At 49.9% G+C, this 23,242-nt stretch overlaps 1 protein-coding gene across 2 annotated transcripts in view; it reads left to right on the top strand.

The window, feature by feature from the left end:
- PHKA1 (phosphorylase kinase regulatory subunit alpha 1) overlaps positions 1-23,242 on the top strand; it is a 2,290,600-nt gene that overhangs the window by 379,550 nt on the left and 1,887,808 nt on the right. The window lies entirely within an intron of this gene.

Raw genomic sequence — 23,242 nt, 5'->3', positions numbered from 1 at the left:
CATAGCGGCACGGTTGGCTTCATCGTTGGAGGAGAGGACGAAGGCCATCCTGGGCAAGCTACAACGGGTGTTTACCATGGAAGTGACATGGGTGAGGTCCATCAAGTCCCTGCTCGGCATTATGTCATCGTGCATCTACCTTGTGCGTCTGTGCAGGTTGCGGATGCAGCCACTGCAGGAGTTCCTCGACGCCCGTTGGATGCAAGTGGCGGGAAGCTTCGAAGACAAGATCTCCCTCAACAAGACTTTCCATCAAGCGATTCGGTGGTGGGGCACCCGCGCGCTTCTCGCGGCGGGCATGGACTTCCAGACCCCCGCGCATCAGGAAACGGTGATGATGGACACCTCCCTGGAGGGATGGGGGAGCGCACACCGGAGATCTCCACGCAAGAGGCCTTTGGCTCCTGGAGGAGAGGTCCCTGCACATCAGCGTCCTGGAGCTCCGGGCCGTGTTCTGGACCCTCAGGTCTTTCCTTCCGTCCTTCAAGTGCAAAGTGGTACGGGTCTTCACCGACAACACCACCATGATGTTGTACATCCGGAAGCAGGGGTGCACCAGATCCCCAGCCCTATCCAAGGAAGCGCAGGATCTGTGGCACAGGGCCGTCGCCCAGGGGATGTTCCTCGTACGTTTTCATCTGGCAGGAGTAAAGAACACCATCGCCGACTCACTCAGCTGCGCTCTTGCCACGAGTGGGAGCTTCGGCAGGATCAAGTGCATCTCCTATTCTGATGGTGGGGCAATCCCCAGATCGATCTGTTCGCGACTGCGATGAACACCAAGTGCCGGAGGTTCGGCAGCAGGTTTCCCCAACCGGGGGGCATTGGCAATGCATTCTCCTTCCCCTGGGACGACCTGTTCCTGTATGCGTTCCCACCGGTGCCATTGCTTCTGCGACTCATCAGTCAACACAGACGGTCCCGATGCAGTATGATCCTCGTCGCACCAGCATGGCCAATGCAGATATGGTTCCCGGTCCTTCTGGCCATCTCAGTCCCCCCCAGTCAAACTGCCGACGGACGCGGATCTTCTCGCCAGGGAATGAGGCACCATCCTACATCACGACCCGCGATCGCTGAATCTGCAGGCCTGGCTCCTGCAGCACTAGAGTGCTGCGGCTACGATATACCGGCAGACTGCAAGGAGGTGCTTGCAAAGGCCAGGGCGTCCTCGACTCTTAAGTGCAATGGACATAAATGGAAGAGGTTCTCTGTCTGGTGCCGTGCAAAGAAGATCAACCCTGTACGGATTACGGCCCCTCAGTGCTGCCGTACTTGCTTTTGCTGGCCATGGTGGGGCTGGCACATACCTCCATCAAAATCCATCTGGCGGCTATCTCCCGCTACACCAGAACTCTGCGGCGGTCGTCGCTGTGGTCTCATCGCCTGGTGAAGGAGTTCATGAAAGGACTGTTCCGCTCGTTCCCGTCGGTGAATGCTCCGGCCCTGGCGTGGGAGCTCAATGTGGTGCTGACCAGGCTCATGGGTCCGCTATTCGAGCCCTTGCATTCGGCACCGCTGAAGTTCCTATCGTACAAGACGGCGTTTCTTGTGGCCATCACCTCTGCACGACGAGTGGGAGAGATCCAGGCCCTCTCCAGTAAGCCTCCATATCTGATATTCCACGAGACGAGGGTAGTGCTGAGGATGCACCCCTCCTTCATGCCTGAGGTGCCATCGGGCCTCCATCTCAACGAGCCCTTGGTGTTACCTGTTTTCTTCCTGTCACCTTTGTCGCTGGCTGAGAGGACTTTGCACTCGCTGGATGTGGCTAGAGCGCTGAAGTTCTACATGGACCGCACAAAGGGTTTTCGGAAGACCTCACAGCTGTTTGTGAACTTTGGCCCTGTGAACCAAGGGAAGGCCCTCTCGAAGGCTTCCATTTCCAGATGGTTTTCCAGCTGCATCATGCACTGTTTACTGGTTAGCAAACCGACCGTTACCCAGCCGTCCGAGAGCCCATTCTACCAGAGCGATCGCTGCTACTACGGCGTTCCTGTCTGGTGTGCCTCTGTTGGACATCTGCAGGGCTGCTACGTGGAGCTCGACACACACCTTCACGAGATTCTACTGCGTCGGCCGGGATTCCAGGGAGGAGTCCAGTGTCGGCCAGGCAGTGCTGCACAACCTGTTCGCTTGAACGTGAGCCTGGTGAGGAGGTAAGAGAGGCTTAATGTTGGGTTGTTGAAATGCTTAATGTTGAACCTTGCCAACTCCCGTGGTTGTGCATGTGTACTACTATGTATTCTTGTATTCATGAGCATGTGAATCCATGCCAGACCCCATGCTGGAGAAGGAACAAATTACTTACCTGTAACTGTTGTTCTCCAGCATGTGTCTGGCATGGATTCAAATGCGAACACCCCATCCTACCTCTCTGCGGCTCTTCTCTTGGTCCTTCTGCCACTTTACGTGCTACCAAATCTGAAGATGGCTGCCAGAGGAGGGGCTTAGGTAGGGGGCAGTCATTGGTTGGGGGCAGTATGACCTAGAGACCAGTGATTGGTTACTAGTAGAAAGACAATTCAGAAACTAAACTGAAACTGATTTTTTCTTTACCGAGGATCCCCAGCCTGACAACGCGGAATATTCATGAGCATGTGAATCAGTGACAGACCCATTCTGGAGAACAACAGTTACAGGTAAGTATCTTGTTCCTTATTGGATTTTGCGTGGTCTCTTGGTATTGTGTACCTGTGTTTCTTTCTGCAGGTATTTATCCTGTGTTTTAACTCTTCTGGGCTTACAATTTGTAGAAGCCGGCATTGTATGAGGTTGGGGTAGCTCACTCTTGGTAGGGGCTGTTGTATAGTGGATCTATGGTTATCTCCATTAGTTGAATAGCCAAGTTTTCAGTTGTTTCCTCAACGTTACGTGGTCTTCCGTTAGTCTAATTTCCTTCGGGTCGAGTTTCATAGTTTGACTGTCAGATGGGAGAAGGCGATTGCTCCAAATGTTCTTTTTTTTCGTAGTGTTTTTTTTTTTCAGAGGAACGTGCTAAATCTTAAATCTCTTCTTGGTTGGTATCTGGTGATTTGTGCTTGGAGGAATTTGGCTCCTTGCCCTTGTAGTGATTTATGGGAAATGCATAGGGCTTTAAGGTTTATACGTTTCTTTACTGTTGGTCTCTTTTTAGTCTCAAGAATAGTCTTGCTGAAGTATTTTGGATGTGTTGTAGTTTTCTGGTGTAGTGTTCAGGCATTCCTAGGTAGAGACCATTTGCGTCTATTCCTCATAATACCAAATAAATGAACACAAGGGTTCTGTGTGCGAAATTGAGGTAAGGGAGGATCTCTTATTAACTGTAGGTGGTTGAAGGCTTTTTTTGCTATTGCGTTAACTTGTGGCTCCATAGTTAGACCATTGTCCATTAGGATTTCCAGAATGTATTTATCACTATTAACTTCTCACATTGGGTTTGCATGCTCTGGGGCCATATGAGGGATGTCTGTCTGATTTGTCTTTTTGTGAGGAGAACATTATTTCTGTTTTGGTTGGGTTTAATTTCAGGCTGTTTGCCATCCAGCTGTTTATATCAGTGAGGCATTTACTGAAGGCGTTGTCAGGGTCGTGGTTAGTAGTTATGTTGAAGAGGAGTTGGGTGTTGTCTCTGTAGTTGTAAGTAGTCAGTCTATGGGTCTGAATGTGCTTTATTGGTGGGAGGGCAGGGTGGTTCATGTAAAAGTTGAAGAAGACTGGCGAGAGGCTTGATCCTTGTGGTACGCTGCAGTCCATACTTTTTGTTTTCAATATAAATGGTGGTACATGGGTTATTTCGGTTCGGCTGTTTAGAAATGATTTTAGCCATGGTAGTGCAGTGCTTTGGATACTGGATTCTTCCAGTCTCTTGACTAGACTTGTGTGTGATCGTATCAAAAGCAGGTGATATGTCCAGTAGTATGAGGGTTGATTGGTTGTTATCTGGGTTTATTTTTAGGTCGTCCCATATGGAGTGGGAGTGGTGATTCGCTTCCTTTCATAGGTATGAAGCCAACCTGGTATTGGTGAAGTATTCCGTTGCTTTCTACATGATTATCTCTTTGTACAGTGGTTCTCTAAGGTTTTTGCTGGGTATGACATGTTTGATACAGGTCTCTAGTTGGCAGGGTCATCTGTTTTTCTCATATCGTCTTTTAGGAGATTTTTGGTGTATACTGATTTCAATGATTTTGGTATTATTCCTTAGTATTCTGGTGTGGTAGGCTGGTGTTTTGGGGGGAAGTAGTTTATTGTAGATGTTTGGTGGGCATGTTTAGCTGGGGGATCCGCTATGTTGGTATCTTTTAGTAGTTTGTCGAAGGTTTCTTTGCTTATAGCTTTGAATCAATTAAGTGTTGTGCTGGTTGTTGCAGTGTTGGTTTATGGGAGGGTGTTTGTGGTCCTGCGGGATGCGTCGATGGCTTATTGGATTGCTTATATTTTTGCTCCAGATGTTGAAGTCCCCTAGAATAATTATGTTTCGATTTGTGGAGAGGTTGGCTATGGCATCCGTGAGTTTTGTAGCAAAGATAAGTCTATTTGTGGGCGGACTAGAGATCAGAAGGAAGAGTAAGTTGAATTGGTCATTGAGCAGGAGGTTGATTAGAAATGATTCGCAGGTATCTATCAGTTGAGGGTAAGGGTGTGGAGCGGTTTTGATTTTTGGGTGCTAGAGCGATTTCTCCTCTTTCTGTGTTTTTCTGTTAGATTTGATTAGTTTGCAGTTTACGGGTTTTGCTTCATTAGCAATTACTTTGTAGTTGTCTGAGAGCCATGTTTGAGTGAAGAAGAGAGCGTCCATGCTGCTTTTGCTTAGGAGGTCAGACATTTCTGTTTTGTGCTTTGCCATAGATTGCATGTCTGAGTAGTGTGAAAAACCAGAGGGTTGTAGCCAGGTGTCCAGGGCACGGCCATCGTTTTTAAATTCAGACCCGGGGTGGGGGGGGGGGGAAATCTGTTTGTCGGCATCCTTCAGCGCCTCTCAAGGGCAAGAATTGCCGAGAGTTTCATCTAAGATTCCAGAAGGCCATTGGTGCTACACTGCACGCTGGACCAACTCTGAGCAGAAGCTGGGAGGAACGTATTTGTAGAGGACAAACACACTCAGTGCCTCTACTATCTCCATCCAGACCACAGGGAAGCAGATTGTGTAGTCTGCCTTGGTTTCTCCAAGCACACCACCAAGGATCATCACAGTAGGTTGGCGCATGGCTCAACGCCAAGGCCTCTACCCCGTGCAGCAAGCAGGGGCATGCCTCAACCTGAACCGGCAGTTCCGAGGAGCGGGCTTCCAAGTCCTATGAGGGCGCTCCATCCGTGGGGGCCCAAGACAAGGCCGAGCACCGCAAGTCTGTTTCTGTCGGGGTCACCGTGCAAGCGGGTCCTGCGACCGGTAGGGTGTGTGCCTTTTCACAATCTGCCTCCATCTCCAGTCATAGCTCCATCTCCTCCTCGAAGAGGAAATCGGCTAACCCGGGGAAGCTGCGGGAGAAGCCGGAGAAGACCAAGGCACAGGGAAAGGTGGTGTCAGACCTGCCCCTCAAGTCCCAGGTGGTCCAGACGAAGTCATCCTCGACGATCGAGCTGGTGGCGGCAGCCCTCTCATAGGCGAAAGCGGTTGACACCGTCCAGGAGACCCGGCGGCACCCACAGTGGCCCTACCCATGAGCCAGGAGGGTTGGCCAAGCCGGTGGAGAAAACCCCAGAGAAGAGGATGCCATCCCTAAGCCAGAGGCCGACCCCTCGGGACACAAAAAAGGGGTGAGGGGTGGAGGCCTCAACCGTGCTCCAGTGCACAGATCTTTCTTCCTCGGATGAGGAGGACCGGGTGGTTGTTCACACAGTCCTGGAGGACATGGGGAAGGACGACTATGGCAGAAATGCTGAAGAAGATGGCAGAAACACAGAGGGGGACAACGACGACAGCGGGAATGCCGCCGATGATGTGGGCGCTGGGCCCAGCAAGCCTACCCCTCGACACCTCCCAGGGACTTATCGCTGGACATCCTTTCAACTCTCCACACACTGGTGTCATAGATCCAGAAGAGGATGCCAATGGCAGCCCCTGGCCACGGTGGCACCGGGCCCGCCGTTGGAAAAGAAGAGAAAACGGCACCCTATGCCGCCTCATCAACCGCCGCACATGCCCTCCCCACCCTAGGGATACAGGGACGAACACGTCGACAACTGACAGACGACAGCAGCATCTCTCTGCCGCCGAGGGCTTCTCCCCTGGATGAAGTGGGGTAATTCCATGCCATGGTCATCCGCGCATCTGAGCTCTTCCAGCTGACACCAGAAGAGACCAAGAAGGAAGGTTTCCTTTACCAATGACGTGAGGCCAAAATTCTGGTAGTGCCTCTCCTGGACAACGTTTGGGATGAGGGCCTGGCTGATGAGAAACCCAGCCTCGGCCCCAGCTAAGAGAGACAGGCTGGAAAAGTACCGGGTGCTGGAGTCTGCACCCAAGTGTCTATGGTCGCTGCCCTCCCAGGACTCTGTGGTCTCGGCGGCTGCACGGAAGTCTTTTAATCCCTCATCTTCAGCCTCCGTTCCCCCGGAGAGCGAGGGGACGAAGGTGGACGCCACATGGAGGAAAGTGATTTACGCCGCAGCAACGACAGTCGAGCTAGCAAATGCTCTTGCGATCCTGGCTAGATACGACAGGGAACGGTGGTATACGATAGCCCTGCTGCTGCAATTTCTCCCTGACGACAAACTGGTCGAGGTGCTTCAGATCCTCCAGGCCGACGAGGTGGCATCGGACCATGCCATCAGCGTGGTCCTGGACATCGCGGACACATGGTTCCGACAGATAGGGAACAGTGTCTGCCTGTGTCGTCGTGGCTGGTTGAAAGCCACCAACTTTCATGAGGAAGTCCAGACGAGGGTTCTGGACATGCCCTTCGACAGAGAGAAGGCTGTCGATGAATTGTTGCAAGCCATTAAGACCAACACGGAGATGGCCGGTGCTCTTGGCACGCTTCATCATCGTCCTTTTCATGTCGTCAAAGGTTTTAGGCGGGGGATCATCTTCGGTCTGCCAGCCCCCGTTCCATGACTCAGGAGGCCTACGGAGGTGGCCGACGTCACTCCCAAGTCGGCACGCAGGCCCCGAAGCAAGAACCGGCCAGGATGTCGGGCCCCCACCATTGCACCCCGGTTGGAGGCCAGCTGGCGGACTTAGTCAGCGAGTGGGAAAAGATCTCCACCGACTGATGGGTGCTAGATGCTCTCCCCATGGACACTCTATATATACCACTGGTGGCCCGGCAGGAGCAGCACATCCTTCAGCTACTGTAGGAGGTACGGGCCATCCTATGAAAAGGGGCGATAGAGTTGGTCCCAAAGCGGCTCCAGAGTCTACTCCTGATACTTCTTGGTAAAGGAGACCACCAGTGGCTGGTAGCCCATTCTAGACCTGCAGCGTCTAAACAAACACCTCCATTCCCAAAAATTCAGGATGGTCACGTTGAAACATGTGCTCGGCCAACTGGAGGTAGGAGACTTCTTGATGTTGCTGGATCTGGAGGATGCGTACTTCCACATCCCCATTCAGAGGAAGCATCGAAAAGTTCCTGCGCTTCATAGTTTAAGTAAGGCACTACCAATTCAAGGCCCTTGGCACCCATGGTGTTCACAAAGTGCCTGGCACCAGTGGTGACCCATCTGCACCTACAAGGGATACATCTGTACCTGTACATCGATGACTGGCTCATCCGGGCCAAGTCAAAGGAAGCAGCCGGCAAACATATGGGGAGGACCGTCCAGCTGCTGACGGATCTGGGATTCTCTGTGAATTATCCAGAGTCCTTGTTAGGCAGAATCCTGTGCAGTTCCCTTAGGGAGCACTACACAAGATTAGGACTACAGGTGAGAGCAATAAATCCCCTTTGGTATCAGTCTGTACCACAAAGATTTAATCGGTAGCTGTGGCTGAGCAGTCAGATTCATCTCCAGAGGGAGATGAGCAGTATTCACAACACAATATACACAATAGGCCTTCAGTACTATGGAACAAGGAAACACCGACCAAGGTTTTTTTGTAAAAAGAATATATATATATTTATTTTTATACACTTCTAGTTAAACACAACTATCACAGTTAATAAGCAAGTTAAAATAAGTCGAGGAGAAATATACTCACACCCTAGTTTAATTGTAGACCAAGTGAACCATAGTGAAAACTGAGCAAAACGGCACAGTGAAAACCACACACAAGGGATACTCTAGCAATTTCTCACAAGGGAGGGAAACCACAAGTTATATAGGAATAGCTTCTTACCCACCCTAGTAACACTTCCCATAAGTTTGTGAACCAGATTAAGCATCAGTATAGAAAATACTTAAATGAAAACTGAGCAAAATGGCATTTCACAAGGATTAGAAAGGGGATGAAAAGGGTAGTTATAAGAAGTAGGTGCTCCAACACAGCTCTAGTTGAGAAGCAATCTAGAGAAGGCAGTTCTAACAAATTTAGCCAGAGTCAGTAGGCCTGTCAGTAGGTCAGTGGTACAGGGCAAGGGCCCAGGAGCAAAATGTTCTTGTAGTTGCAGTCAAGTCTTTGATTAACAATGTTGAAAAGGTGGATGCAGCAGGTGAAAGACAATGTTACGAGAGAGGGGCGGCCAACCCAAAAGGTAGGTAAAGGATTTAAAACACCTTTGGCTCTACCGCGAAGAAAGGGCGGCCTGGCGGACAATGTACCTTTAAAAATGAAGAAGTGGCTCCTGCGGTGGTGGTTGTTCCTGGTAGTTACTGCAGTTCGGGGGATCCAGCAGAGGAAGAGAGGCTCTCGTTGTGGAGGAAGGTTCGAGTTACTGCACTACCCAGGGATGAAACCAGCCACGGTGCTACCCGACGAATAAAAGGTACGCTCCTTTAAATCGCGGTCCGAGTGGACTGGTGCATGGCTATCCGGCCTCAGGGTACTGGCGATTCGACCAAGGCAGGTCCGGGAATACGATTGGCAAACTGGTTGGCCCCACCAGCTCAAGGGAAGAAGGCTCTTGCAGATGAAGATCTTCTCTCGTCGTGTGGAGAAAAGTGGCGAGACGCTGCAGCAGTGCTTCACCGGGGGTTCAGTCGTTGGAGATGTCTTTGGCTTCTCTCCTCTCCGGCTTCTTAGTTCCAGTGGCAACGTCTTGCTCTTCCAGTCCTCAGGACCCTGCTTTTATGCGAAAAGATCCCCATTCATACAGCCTAGCTGTCACTCACACAGAGGAGTGGTCATCTTGGCGGGAGACCCTCCAGCCTATCAGGATAGAGTGCGACATGGGTTGCTGAGGCAACCCTGTCCAGGGGTCCTACTCCCCCTCCCACACAATGGACCCACCCCAGACTCGGTGGCGCCGAAAGGAGGGCTTTTTGGCAGAAGCCCGCCAAAAGGACGAACAAAGGATCCCGACCTGGGTTAGGAGTTTAGTGAAAGACACGAGAAAGAAGTTATATTAAAGTTCTGGCAAATAAAACCTACCGGAGTAAAGTTAATATTAAAATACACCGGCGGTATGTTAGAGGCTGTCAGAAAATGTGGTAGCCTCGAACAATGGGAAAATCCCATAGGAAAATATTTGCGGTCGGATATTTACGGTAGTAACCACTGCCACCAGCCAAATACTTTTGAGAGAGGAACTGTACGGTACCCTCTCGAAAATGAACATAAGGGAAAAACTATTAACCCTTTCCAGTACTTCCATTGTAAGATGGTTTGTACTGGTTTAGTTAATAAAAATTGACTAGTAAAGTCAATTGGCACTTTACATGCCCTGGGAGACAGTAGTCAGTCCCAGGGTATGGAGTCTATGTTTGGGGGTCGCTACAACACCCCTGGGTCACTACACAGAGGGTGCTGTGTAACCCATGTGAATGAAGATGGTTCCTATGGAGGAGAGAAAAACCCCATAGACATTAAACACAAAAATAGTTTAGAACACACATAGCAAAAATGCCTAAGAGTGGGAAAAAGAGTCTCACTCTTAGCAGGAGAAAAAAAAACCCTTCAAATCCAGCAAAGCTGCTGGGGGATTCTATAGGTAAGGGAAATTAGCCATAGAATGAGAATTCTCCCTAACAGTCCTGCTTGATTCCATCGCAGAACGCACTGTTCTTGGGGGCCCGGTTTAACATAGTCTCGTGCCTGTCGGCCCTCTCGAAAGAAAGGATAGCAACCGTGCTAGGCAAGGTGCAACAGCTGTTGACACTCACGACCGCCATGTTGCAGACGATCAAGTCGCTGCTCGGCATGATGTGCATTTGAAATCATGCAATGGTTCTTAAACATATATTTATCTGGTAAATGTTTTTAATCTTTTTTAAAGAAATGATTTTATGTAAGGTTATATTTTTGTAAAGGTTTGTTACAAAATGCAATACATTTATTTTTTAAAGTTGTGTATTTACCCGATACAACCCTGCATGTTGCGGATGCGATCTCTTCAGGAATTCCTGGACGCTCGTCTCGACGAGAAATTCTGTCGAACGATAAGATGGTGGGGCGTGCACTCCAACATTGCCGGGAGAAGGATTTCCAGAGCCCCACATACCAGGTGAGTCACCACGGACGCTTCCCTGGAGGGCTGGGGAGCCCACACCGGATGTCTCCCCGCCAGAGGCCTGTGGCGGCCGGAGGAGAGGGATCTTCACATCAATGTCCTGGGCCTGCGGCCAGTGTTCTGGGCCCGCAAGTCGATCGTTTAGTTCCTCAATGGCATGGTGGTGAGTTTTATGGACAATACCACCATGATGTTCTACATCAGGAAGCAGGGGGGAACCAAGGAATGTTCCTCATTCCTTTCCACCTGACAGGAGTCAAGAACACCATCAGCGACTCCCTCAGCAGGGAGCTACGCTCTTGCCACAAGAGGAAGCTTCGACAGGATCAAGTGGACAGCCTCTTCCTCAAATGGGTTAGACCCCAGATCGATCTGTTTGCGACAGCGACTAATTCCAAATGCCAGAAATTCACCAGCAGGATCCACCAGCCGAGGAGCATGGGGGCAGGTTTTCCATCACATTGGATGGACTCTTCCTGTACGTGTTCCCTCCGTTGCTTCTCATGCTGCGAGTCATCCATCAACTCAAACAGTGCTGATGCAGGATGATCCTCATCGCCCTGGCGTGGCTGAGGCAGATCTGATACCTGGACTTTCTCAGCCTGTCAACGTCCCCTCCGGTCAAGCTGTCAGTGTTCGCGGATCTGCTCACCAGAGAAGGAGGCACAATCCTGCATCACGACCCAGGATCCCTTAACCTGAATGCTTGGCTCCTGCAGCCTTAGAGTTTGGAGGGTACGAGCTGCCGGCGAACTGCAGGGAGGTCCTTTCCAGGGCCAGAGCGTCGTAGATTCCGAAGTGCTAGGGGGCACAAGTGGAAACGTTTCACAACGTGGTGCTGGATGCAGAAGATCAACCCTCTGAGGGTCATGGCCCTGCAGATTCTTCCATACTACTTGTCCTTGGCCACAGGAGGGCTGGCCTCTATCAAGGTGCATCTGGCAGCTATTGACCACTACACCAGGTCTCCAGGACGGTCATCTCTTTGGTCACACCGTCTCATCAAGGAGTTCCTCAAAGTACTATTTTGATCATTCCCGCCGGTCAAGGCACCTGCCCCGGCGTGGGAACTTAACGTGGTGCTCATGGAGGTCCCCTTCGAGCCTATGCATCAGGCCTCTCTCAAGTTCCCTTCATGGAAGACCGCTTTCCTCGTGGCCATCACCCCTGCCGGGAGTGTAGGTGAGATCCAGGCCTCATCCTCCAAACAGCCTATCTGTCATTTTTTGTGGATTGTTTAATTTCTGGTGTAGCTGGAGATTATGGTGATTTAGAGATGATGTGACTTCTGGTAGGTAGTTACTGTTGTTCGGTGGGGGAGTGGTTTCTTTTGCCTTTATTGTTCTGCTTTCCATTCTGTTTCGGTTATCCTTTGTTTTAGAGCATATTTGTGGATTTATCGTGGCTATTGTGGGTCAGTGGTCTGTTGATGCTGTGGCTATGTGCCAAGCTATTCCGGTGGTTGGCTCCCTGATTCGGAAAGTTCACTCATCAATGGTTTCTGTCCATTAGGATCACACCAGGTTTATTGGGCTACACAGTGGCAAATGCTTCACTGTGGTTATAGGATGGGGGTGCCGGAAGCCCACATTTGTCAAGGCCTCTTTTTGTCCTTGGTTCCATGGGTGAAAGCCCTCATGTGGTGAATTGTTTGTTGGTTGGCCGGGCTTGTGTTAGGCAGGTTCTCAAGAGTACTTTATGGTCTTATATGGTATAACTGTTTTCACTGCGATTAAGATTGAGTTCCCAGGAGCTTTCCTGTGGTGGATGCCACGTGGTCGCTACCCCCCACGGGCTGGTGTTCTCAGAGGCTCATATTGATAAGGTTAGAGACTGTTGAACTTTCTTAGAGTGGGATTCAATTTCCAGGGTGGAAATGTCTGTGTGCTGCATATTTCATGGCTGCTAACCCTTATGGTTGGGAATATCTTGCAGATTCATACTGGTGAAATTCGCAAGTGACTCAGTGGTAGTTGCTGCTGTCAAGGGGGCGGGATTCAATATGGCCATATATCCTCCCTGCCTCAATACTCAAGAACCTTTCCGACTGAAGGACTCCACCCTTACCTGGCAATCATCACCAGCTCTTTCACTCAAGGCACCTTCCCCTGGACCCTCAAGACTGGACAAAACATCCTGCCGCTTCCCAAGAAGCCAACACTAGGCCCCAATAACCTTAGCAACAACCTCGCCCATTTTCCCTTCCCAGGTAAGGTCCTTGAAAACCCAGTAGTCTGGCAACCCCTCCAATTCATTGAGTCCAGTAACTTCAGTCCTACCAATCTGGCTTCTTACCCAGATGCACCATGAAAATGGCTACAATCAAGATGATCGACAGTGCCTTTAACATCCTCTAAAATGGCCATCCTTGTCCTCTAGTTCTCCTCGACTTCTCAACAGCATTCGGCACAGCAGACACTCGGACATTATACATCACTGTATGGGGTTCAGCAAGACAGCACTCCGCTGCTTCAAATCAAAGCTTGGTAACGGCCTCAAGTTCATCCAAATTGATTCCTTCAGATCACCAACTCATCACCTATGGAGTCCCTCAAGGATCCATCCTCTCACCGTTGATCTTCATACTTTACATGTAACTGCTCTGAACCTTCCTGCAACATCCACATCCAACAAATATGCTGATGCCACGCAGCTCTACCTCGAGATATCCTCCAAGAAGACATCCACAGGCTTAAGGCCTGCCTTGCATTGATCCAGTATTGGATGCCCAGTGCTTAACTGAAGCTCAACCCTTCCAGAAACAAATTCCTACTGCTGACCAACAGCACTGAACACCCTCACATCCGACCTGGCTCTCCACTATGAGCTTTGAGGACTACACACTGTGGGGGCGGACCACTAATTACCTCAACCCAAGCGGGCCCACCATCCGAGAAATGAGTGCACGTTTTGTATGCAAAGCAAGTATATTGTACAATCTCTGGGGAGCAGTTACATTACGCTGTGAAGTAAAACTAACCCAAGCATCAATGAACCACACAAATTGACGCCTTATATACATTTTTGCAACAGTTAAAACACTCTCAGATACTTTATTACAATCCGCCCCCCACATGTGATTGGACAAAACCTCTTTAAAGAAAAATCCCATCTCTCTTCAATTCCTAATTTCTCATTGGTAGCTGTTCCCTTAACTGCCATGTTCAGCTCATGTGTAGAACACACTTCCTTTTAGGATTTCTGTGGTAGGTCATGACATCAACAAACAGTTAAACATTTGTAGTAATAACTGGCCTAAGCCCTTTTAACCATAACTCATATTTGCACATGGTTCACACAAATACCAGTATAAAGAAGGCTGAGTAAACAGGTTCTCTTTGAATTAGCGATAACTCTCACATCCCCCGGTACACTGGCTCCATTGGAACATTCTAATCTAAATAACTGCCATTTCATCGCACACAGCACATCTGAAAATACAATTGAAACTCCTGTGTTCCAGTCACTTTAGCCTTGAGCATTGATTCACCCCATGGTTTATTGCGGTCAGAACAAATTGTGAAAACCCTCTGTCAAGCTCCCATGCATTCAAGAGATTACATCTGCCTTCTGTGATACTTATCAGATCATAAAAACCATGGCCGTCTCCTCTAGCTGAGCTGACCATTGCTAATGTCGAAGGTACATATTTACTCATTCTCTGGTCTCAAACTGTGTAGAACCACTTTCTCAAAGTCAACCCCTAACTGCTGTATTTTAACCTGTTTATAAAAAGCCCACTACATGTAGATTCATAAATCCCCTTTATATGTTTTCTCAGTGTACATGCATGTTTAATAAATACCATCTTTACTTTACAGTGGATTGTCCAGGAAGGGCTGCCTTTCTCGCATGCACATTATAAAAACTCCTCATTGCCTGCATCTGGACACTCCATAACATATTATGTCTGAATCGTGTTTATATTTGATTTGGTGGTTTTAGCATTTGTCTTTCTATATGTGTATAAAGCTAATATGTATCAGTTTAACCAAAAAGTAACAATAACATATCCCATTCACATTAAAGTATACTGGATATGTGTGAAATTGCCACATAGTGCCTAGTTGCCGCACCCCCAGTCACAAATTTGACTTGACATTGTGGAATCTTCTCCCTCTGACAGTTATTGAGGAGTACCTTCCCTTCCGAACGCTTCAGGCCGTAGTTGCGCTTTATACCTTTTGAATAAATAAATGAGTTAATACTTTAACAAATCATAATCATCTTCGTGGAGAACAACCCTACAATCATTTCTCATCTCAGCCTTAAAATTGGCATACTCCTCCGCTGAACAAACCCAGCACGTTTCCGCAATCTACCCGTTGCTCCACACAATCATCACAACTTGGTGGAGGACACGACCCAGCTTCAGTCCAAGTACCCATGTCAGATGAAATGGTAGTTTTCCTAGCTTTGTACAGGGTCACAGTTATTTTTTTATTTTTTTAAAAATAATTTTATTAATTTTAATCGAACGAAACACACAGTGCATGTTACAAAAAAAATAATCATCGTATTAATGCTTAATCTTGGCCACTGCTTCCCCCCCTCCCACCCCTCATCATGAGCCTGTCTGTTTATCATTCTCCGTGTCCGCCGCATGCGTCGAGTTCTCGCTTCCTGTAGATTCAGCCCGATCATGTATTACTCCAAACAATTCAGCTATGAGTGATTTCCATGCCATCAGGGTCCCTATTTCTTCTCCCCCCCTACATTGTTCGACTCTTGCCATACTTTCGTTTCTGCCTCTGCCCATTTCTGTAACTCCTTCCACCATACTTCCACCCGTGGCTTGTGACAAATCTTCCAACCCATGGCGATCCTCCGTTTAGCAAGCACATATGCTAGGTCTTTCAATTTATTAACATGCTTAAGTTTTGATGATCTGGGGTACCCTCCGAACAAACAAGCACAAGGTGTGTCTATAATCAGCGTGACCCCTTTCTCAGCTAACTTTTGGGCCACTTCCCCCCAGAAACGCTCAATCACTGGGCATGACCAAAACATATGCGTCATATCCGCGTTCTCCTCGTCACATTTGGGACATGCTTGTCGTCCAGCGTTTCCAAACTTGGATATCCTCAAGGGCGTCATATATGCTCTATGCGTTATATATAGTTGTATTTGTTTAAGTCTAGCATTTCTTGACACCTTCTTATGGTGTCCGAGTGCCCTTTCCCACATCCCATCCTCTATCGGGGTTCCCACCTCTGCCTCCTAGTCTAGCCTCAGTTGCGTCAGATCCTTCCCAACTTTAGACATCATCATCTCATATAGCCTGGAAATCTCATGCCCCCCATCTGATATCATATATTATTTCTATGATGGCATCGGGTTCTTCTTCTAACACAGTTTCAGGCCACGTTCCCCGGATTCTCTGAACAATTCTGTGGTATGTAATATATTGGCCCACATGCAATCCCGTCTCCTCCCCGAGGACCTCAAAATCTAAAATGGCCCCCATCTACCAGACATCTCCTAGCGTCACCAGCCCCACAGTTTCCCAATGGGTCCTGAGTATAGCTCTCAATTGCCTATCTTCCCCTGCCAACGCCACCAGCGGCACCTGCGGGGAGCAAGGAAATGGGTTCTCCGTCATCCGGCACGCCCTCCGCCACATCTGCCACCCAAGCATCATCATCCTGGGATGCTCTCCCATTTCGGCCTTGGGCAACCAGATCATTTCCTTTAAGTAAAATGGGGTACAGTCATGTCCAAATAACCTAGATTCAGGGGTCGCCTCGTCCGAAAGCCACTGAGCCACATACTGCAGCTGACTTGCTACATAATACACCTCAAAATTGGGCAGTCTTATCCCCCCTTTATCGTAAAAGTTCTGCAGCTTCCACAGCGCCACTCTGTTCCGGGTACCATGCCACAAGAAATCCCTGCACACACTGTTTAGCTTAGCAAAGAACCCCCTGGGTATCATGTATGGGACATTGCTAAAGTAATGCAAAAGCCTCGGCAGGACCACCATTTTCAGCATTGCACCCCGTCCCATCATAGCTAAGGGCAGCTTAACCCAAAACTGCATACACTTCTCAATTTTCCTGAGTGCTACCTCGGTATTATGCTTGTGCTCCTCTTCCACCGTATGGTACACATCTATCCCTAGATATCGGAAAGAGTTAACCTCCCACGGTATTTGTAACACCGGTAACCTCGCCTCAGGATTTCCCTTATAGTCGCCTAGTGGAAACATGCTGGATTTTTGGGGGTTTACCGCTATGCCGGACAGTTCTGCATACCTCGCCATCACCTCCAGTATGTGCTGAAGATTTTCTTCTGGGTATCGGAAGTATAGCAACACGTCATCTGCATATAAGGAGATCAGATGTCGTTCTCCTCCCACTTCAATACCTATCGTGTCGTATTGTTGTCTGAGGTATATCGCTAGGGGCTCCAGGGCTAATATGTAGAGCATCGGGGACCAGGGACACCCCTGCCTAGTGCCTCTACTCAATTGCCACCTCTCAGATATTACTGCACCCGTTCTAACTCTGGCCAGTGGCTCACTATATAGCATCGTCACCCACCTCGTATAACCGGGCCCCATGCCATACTTCTCCAAGGCCACCAACAACCACGGCCATTTGACCGAGTCAAAAGCTTTGACCGCGTCCAAAGACACGATCGCCATTTCACCCTCAGCCGTACTGCCCCCTTCAATCACCCGTCGGAGTTGCCTGTGGTTATGGGTTATATTCCTATTTGGGACATAGCCCGTCTGGTCTGGGTGTATCAGTTTGCTGATCACTCTCTGCAATCTGTTTGCCAGGACCGCCGTCAATATCTTGCTGTCCTGGTTTGACATTGAGAGAGGTCTGTAAGAGCCACAGCTGTGTGCAGGTTTGTTAGGCTTAGGGAGCGGTATTATGACCGCCTCTCTGAGTGTTTCCGGCAACCGTCCCACCTCAAACGCTTCGTTGAGCATGTCCAACATTGGGGGGAGCACCTCTGCCTTGTATGTCTTATATAATTCACTCGGAAACCCATCTGCCCCAGGGGTCTTGCAGGTAGGTAATTGCCTCACCACTTCCTCTAGCTCCTCCAAGGTGATCGGTGCATCTAGCTCCTCCCGTTCCTCCTCGCTTATCATGGGTAGTCCTATATCTCCTAATGTTTCCAATATTTCCTCTCGGCTACTCCCCACCCCATCCGCATACAATGCTTTATAATAGTCTGCAAACTCTTCGTTGACACCCTCTTGGGTGTCCACCACGCTACCATCTTCCCTCATTATTGATCTAATCAGGGTCCTTGGCGCCTCGCTCTTATATAGCCACGCTAACAACCGTCCTGTCTTATCCCCACCCGCATGCTGTCTCTCAACGTACTTCTTATAATTAAGGTTGCTGAGCCTTTCCCATTGTTCCACACATTCCTGTTGCAGCCTCAGTACTCGCTCCATGTCTTCGCATCCACCCTTCAATATTTCCTCTAGTTCCTTCTCTGTCCGTCGTAGATCAGTTAGAACCCCACCCTGCAGGCCCTTTGATTTTGCTATTGCAACCCCCCGCATCACTACCTTGAAGGCTTCCCATAATGTACCCGCCGAGTCAATGCTGCCCGTATTCTCCTCAAAGTAATTTGCGATCTCTTCCCTCATGTCCTCCCTAAAGACTGGGTCCCTGAGCGCTTCAGTACGGAGGCGCCACGTCGGGATCCTTGCCCTCGGGGGGGCGGTACTGCCACCCCAGAACCAATGGCGAGTGATCAGAGAGGACCCTCGCCTTATATTCTACCCGAGCAACCTCCACCATCACATCCGACGTGGCAAAAATATAATCCAGCCTCGTTATGTAGCTGATGAGGTGCGGAATAATGAGTACTGCCTGTCTTGGGGGTATCTGGTTCTCCACACGTCCACCAGGTGAAAATCATCTAGCAGTGTCTGCAATGCCCTCGCCGCTGGGGAGGGCCTATCAACCCTGCCATCCAATCTGTCTACGTTGGGATTAAGTACACAGTTAAAATCACCACCCCAGATCACTGCGCTACCCATACATGTGCCGAGGTTGGCGCTTAGAGTCCTGAAATGGGCCGCTGTGTCCCGATTGGGGGCATGTGTTTATAATGCTGATCTCTTTATTCTCCAACAATCCTCTCAACATGACCATCCTCCCATCCGTCTCTGACCCCTCCCGCAATGGTTGGAACGGAACATGCAGCGCCACCCATATTAGTACTCCCCTAGCATACGCAGAGTATGTCGAGCCCACCACCACCCCTTTCCATTTCTTAACAATCAGCTCCATCTTCACCCGTGTCAGGTGCTTTTCTTGCAGCAGCACGATATCTATCCTCTGCCTCCTCAAATACAACATGACCTTGTTCCTTTTCAGGTAGCTGTTAAGTCCCCTGACATTCCACGTAATTATTTTGAGGTCCCCCATAGCTCCTTCCCGTCCTCCATTTCTACCTCCAGCAAATCCCACCCTCCTGCGTGACACGGATTCAACCATACAATCCTGCTATATGGGCTCATGTTTAAACTAAAACTCAAACTCCCCAAAACTATATACATATCAAACTCCCCACCTCTCTCTCCTCCCCCCTCCCATCCCTTCCTCAACAACACCCTTCCCAACTGTTGCCCAACTCCATCCCTGAATCTCAGGCACCCCCACATCTAGCCCCGACTAGTATACTCAGAGCTCAGTAGGGTGAAGTCGCCCTAGTGGCCACTTAACAATTAATACTAGATGGGGGTGTTAAGACTAGCTCCGCTAGGCTCCTCAAAAAGCACCAGTTTCAGTGCGCACAACACATTATCTAACCCGGTCTGGTCTCATCCACTAACAGGTCATATCAATGACTATAGTCTAGTCCCGTGGTCTAAAACCGCTCCCTCTCCCAGTGTTTTTGGTGCTCATTACTTATCTCTTCCATCTCCTTCTGCCGTCTGGATACCGGGCTCCTGGGGGGGAACCCTGCATGTCAAGCCATCCCATGGCATCCTCCAGAGTGTCAAAAAACAAAGTCTTGTTCCTGTGAAAGACTTTCAATTTCGCCGGATAAAGTAGCATGTATTTATGACCTGCTTCCCTCAGTCTTCTTTTGACCGCCCCGAAGTTCATCCGGCTCCACTGCACCATCAGAGTATAGTCTGGGTAGGCCGTTATACTTGCCTCCCCCGCTTAATTGTTCCACCTTTGCGGAAGTGTTCCAATATCCTCTCTCGGTCGCGATAATTAAGGATCTTGGCGATAACTGGCCTAGGCGGATTGCCCGGCGGCGGCCTTCTCGTTAGAGCCCTATGCGCACGCACCACAGCAAATCCCTGAGACAGGGCTCCTCCGGGTATCTCCTGCAGCAACATGCTTTCCACAAACTCCGTGGGGTTGTGGCCCTCCGTCCCCTCAGGCAGACTCACCATGCGGATGTTGTTCCTTCGGGCGCGTCCTTCCGCTTCTTCCGCCCTACTCTCCAGATTGCCCACTCTCTGTACCAGGATATGCAGTTCCGACTTGTGTGAGGCACAATCCGCTGTGTTCGAGCTCGTCTCTTTCTCAAGGTTCTCTGTGCGCTCCGCCAGAGACCTTACGTCCTGTCGGAGTAGATTCACTTCTTCCTGCACTTCCCCCGACCTTAAGGTCCAGCGCAGCTTTCAGCTCTGACACCACTATTTCGAGCTTAGCCTCCCAGGCCGCTTTCAAGTCCGCTTTCAAGTCTGCAATCGCAGCCAGGACCTCCTGATTCGTGCCCGAGGCAGCCATGCCGCCTGTGGGGGGCTTATCTTTGCTCCTGGCGCTTTCCGGGCCCGGCGGTGTCCTGGCAAATTCGTCCAGCGTGGGTTGCTTTGCTTTTAGTCGTGAAGGCTTGCTGGACATGGCGCTGCAGCCGTATGCTGTGGTGCAGCCCGCCTCTTGTGTTCCACTAGTGGGGGAGGCACCCACTCAGTTTCAATATCTTAGGCCTTGCCCAGGCTTGGAGGCATCAGCTCCACACCAGCTCCACACCAACTCATCCGGCCTCTCCCCTTGCACATCCGGATCAGGCTGCAGTACCCAACAAATCCACTCACACACACCCACTGTTCACACTGAGTGCCCTCCTGCCACTGATACCATGTAACAGAGTTTCTGTACCTCCTTGTGTAGTGGCAGCTGTGTTTTCCTTAGATCGTAGTTTGGTTGGGTAATGGTTTATTCTAGCCGCATTGCGGTCACTTAAGGGAGCCGCAGTTACTGCGTGTATCGCGAATCCTGTAATGACCAGCAAGCATCCCGTAGGAGTCGGATTCAGCCTTAGTTGGTTTGGTTCCCTTGTTCCCGGGTGGCCACCATCTTTATTCAGCCGCACTCGGTCTTCCCCGGGTGCGGTCCTTTTCAGTTCAGCACCAACCATGTGTTAGCACTGTGCATGCGGCTATATCTTCACTTAACTTATGGCTTTAGCTGATGTTTCATAGTATATTTGTGTCTGCTCCCAGCACATCTATTGCTCCAGTTTTATTGCCTGCTGCTTATGGCCAGTGCACTTCACTGGAAGTTGCGGCCGTTTCCAGAGTGTTTCGCCTGGACCTCCTACTTTGTGCTATTTCATTGGAGGGGGGGAGGCATCTGCTGTCCCCACCCAAGGTCCGCTACTCTTCCTGATCTCCAAGGGGGAGGGGAGCCGGGGGGCCCACAGTTGTCTGCTCTCAGCCTTCTCTGTCCCGCTTTACTCCGCACTCACCGGCTTATCACTAAGCCTCTGTACAGTGCTTCCGTGGTCTCCGTCGTCAGCCTCGTTCACACAGCCAGCTTCTGGTGCAAACCCGGCACGGCTCGCCGCAGCACACTGTTATCTCTGACAGGCATCCACGGGTTGTCCGCCGTCCACCAATGCTCTTCACAGTGAATGCACCCTGAAGGGAGCACCTCAGATGTCCTGTATGCGGCAGCGCCACTCTCATGGCTCGCACGCCGCAAGCCTTCCGACTCCGCTTTGCTTGCGGGCGTCTCCGCTCCCGGCTGTGTGCTCCACGCGCTTGTTCGCGCTATTATCCAGATGGGGTCTCCTTGGGCGTAGTGTCCACTTGGGGGTGGTTTCACAGATGCCGTCCTTTGCATGCTGTGTCTGCCACGTCGCTCATTCTCCCGCGGCCCCCGTTCCCTGGTGCTGCACTTTTTGGTGTTTGGCCCCTGCAAGCTTGTGTCAACACGGCACCCGATACATGCTCGCAGTCAATGTATCTCACGTTCTTGGCAGTCCACCCCGCCTCCGCGCTTCATATCTTCACGGGTCCTTCTGTCCCGAATGCGCCATTTTGTCTTTGTTGTTGTCTCTTCCAGCCACAAAGTATCAAATCCTCCGTCTGCCTGGGTCTATTCACTCGCTGATACTTTCTTGCTGTTCCAGGCACCTTCATGCATCGATGATGCTATTTCGGAATCATAGTCTGCTGCCAGGCAGCTCGTGCTTCCCCGGATCAATTGACGGATCACGGAGCCCAGTCTAGATGCAGCCTACTCCATGGCCGCTCAAGCCACGCCCCCGGACAGGGTCACAGTTGTCCTTGCAGCTGGTTTCGGTACCTGGGCAGAACATAATCATAAGAGCAGTTGACAGAAACAGAAAAGAATAAGAAAAAAGACTAATCAGTAACAGAATCTTCGCAGCGACGCTCATCCAAGATGGCACCCAAGAGAAAAGACTGAAACCACTAATCATTGGTAACTCCTGCCTCATTTTCCATGATTACTCTTAGTTTATGCAAGGCAGCGATAGTTTGTGTTAAGATACCATTCTCTGTGACATTGAGAGGCCCAAATGTGCAGCAAGTACTCCCAGTTTTTTTACACACTCGAGGATGTAATGATTATGCAAAGTCCTTAGCCTCAGTGCCTGTAACTCTTCCTTAAGGGCACTAAACACTAACTCCGACGTGTTGACAAACAGTAAAAGTTCATATCTGGTCACCTGGAGCCAATCAGCGTTTGCTGCTGCTTGGACGCCAGGTTCCAGAAGAACAGAAAAGAACGTCTCAGTATGACTAAACAGCCTATATTGATCAGGAATGTCCAATAAAGTTTTTGATGATGCCGCTGAACAATTATTGGAACATCTGCTACGTTGCAATATTTCCTGATTCCCATCGTCGAATAGTCATTGGTTTGTCCATGTAAGATGAAGGGGTCACAGTGGTCAAAGGGGGCACATATGTAGCCTTGGGCATTGGTTGGGCCAGGACTCGGTGTTCCTCAGGAATGATGCACACATCTCGCCAGGCTAGAGGCAACTCCCAAAAGGTATTTGATCTACAAGTCCAAAGTTGTCCAGAAGGGTAGCCGTAACTCCAGCCCGATCAGCGACGCAAAGCGTGCAACTGCAGTTCGCATTTCTGCCAACGGGCACCGTGCCATCGACCTTAAAACACAGAGGAAAATGGGTAAGTGTCTGTATCTTACGTTTTTTCTGGCTCCTTGACCCACGTCAGATTTATTTATTTTTATTTGTTGGGTTTTTAAGATTTGCCTAGATAGTGTTTAAAGGTGCAACAAGACAAGGGGGGTGGGGAACAGGGATGACAAAACAAAAACTATCCTAGGCAATGTGACATTTGGATCATGCAGTAAAGTGCAGGGGACTGGGTGGGCTGGGGGGATAAGCAAGTGCCAGGAGAGGCCAGGTGGATGGAGTCGGGGGGGGGGGGGGGGCATTGGGGGTGAAGGGGGGGATGGGGGGAGAAGGGCAGAGCATGCAGGGGAAGAAGGTCC

The sequence above is a fragment of the Ambystoma mexicanum genome, chromosome 2q, assembly GCF_040938575.1.
Source record: "Ambystoma mexicanum isolate Mex_15411 chromosome 2q, UKY_AmexF1_1, whole genome shotgun sequence".
In the NCBI taxonomy this organism is placed as follows: Eukaryota; Metazoa; Chordata; class Amphibia; order Caudata; family Ambystomatidae; genus Ambystoma; species Ambystoma mexicanum.
The sequence above is the reverse complement of the archived record's forward strand: the minus strand, read 5'-3'. Positions and strand labels throughout refer to the sequence as shown.